Source organism: Eulemur rufifrons, chromosome 7 (assembly GCF_041146395.1).
Source record: "Eulemur rufifrons isolate Redbay chromosome 7, OSU_ERuf_1, whole genome shotgun sequence".
Classification (NCBI taxonomy): Eukaryota; Metazoa; Chordata; class Mammalia; order Primates; family Lemuridae; genus Eulemur; species Eulemur rufifrons.
In genome coordinates, this window is record NC_090989.1 from 284,232,518 (window position 1) to 284,233,912 (window position 1,395).

Below are 1,395 nucleotides of genomic sequence, written 5' to 3' on the forward strand. Positions count from 1 at the left end.
AAATTGACCATATGCAGGACCAGAAATCAGTTTCAACAAATTTCAAAGCATTTAAATCTTACATAAATAGGGCCACAAGAAAATTAGCCTATAAAGAGATAGTAAACCAGAAGAATACCCATACATTTGATCATTAAGAAATATAAATTTCTCATGAATCATAGAAAAATTCACAATAAAAAGTTTTAGATATTTTAATTGATGATAAAATACAGCATATTAAAAACTTGTGGGATGCAGTTAAAATCGTGCCTAGGGGAAGATTTATAGTCTTAAAAGCACATATTAGAAAAGAAAGATAGTGTTGTATGAAAGGAGAGAAGGTTAGCACTCCCCTTGACAAGGATGGAAGAGGCTCTCGGGCCTGTACAACACGCATACGGTTAAGGCATTGCCACCTACTTCGTGGCATCTAACCATCGTTTTTGCACTGTTTGGGGAGTGGTAACACTTGAAGGTGCTGACTCGGGAAAGGGGGGGGTGGGGAAAAAATATGAAACTATTGTTTTTAACTTGCACTGTTCACTTAATAATTTATCATGAATAAAAAAAAAAGATAATGATAAAAAAAAAAAGAAAAGAAAGATAGTTAAAAACTAAAGAGCTGGCCGGATACAGTGGCTCACACCTGTAGTCCCAACACTTTGGGAAGCCAAGGCAGGAGGATGGCTTGAGGCCAGGAGTTCGAGACCAGCCTGAGGAACACAGCAAGATGCTGTCTCTACAAAAATTAAAAAAAATAAAAATTAGCCAGGCATGAGCCAGTGTGCTACTCAGGAGGCTGAGCAAGGAGGATCGCTTGAGCCCAGGAGTTGGAGGTTGGAGTGAGCTGTAATCATACCACTGCACTCCAGCCTGGGTGACAGAATGAGACCCTGTCACAAAAATTTTTTAAAAATTAAAAAATTAAAAAAAACACCTAAAGAGCTGAGCATCCACCTCAAGATGTCAGAAGAAGAGCAGCAAAAATGGACTAAGAGAAAGTAGATGGAATAAGGATGAAAGAAGAAATGAATTAAATAGAAGACAAACATACAAAAAAAGTCCAACAAAGCCAACATTTGGCTCATCTCATTAAAGAGACTAATAAAACCGATAAGCCTCTGATTAAGAAAAAAGAAAGAAGATACATAGAACTAATATTAATAATTTTTTCTTGAGACAGAGTCTGGCTCTGTCACCCCCTAGAGTGCAGTGGCGTCATCACAGCTCACATCCAAATACACAACAGCGGACACAGGCTGTGTGAACAGGAGGGAAAAAGGATTTGGAGGGTGGAGCCAAGAGCCAAGAGGAATCGTTCCGGGGGCCGCAACAAAGGTGGCAAAATGCCTAGCCAGGTTTCAGCAAGGTTAGGACGTGGGCCGCCGTGTCCCCCAGCCCACTCCTTGTGCT

At 40.1% G+C, this 1,395-nt stretch overlaps 1 non-coding gene across 1 annotated transcript; it reads left to right on the forward strand.

The window, feature by feature from the left end:
- Positions 1-301: 301 nt before the first annotated feature.
- On the forward strand, positions 302-428 carry LOC138389023 (U6atac minor spliceosomal RNA). The gene has a single exon (XR_011234467.1). It is a non-coding gene; the product is annotated as a U6atac minor spliceosomal RNA (small nuclear RNA).
- Positions 429-1,395: the final 967 nt, after the last annotated feature.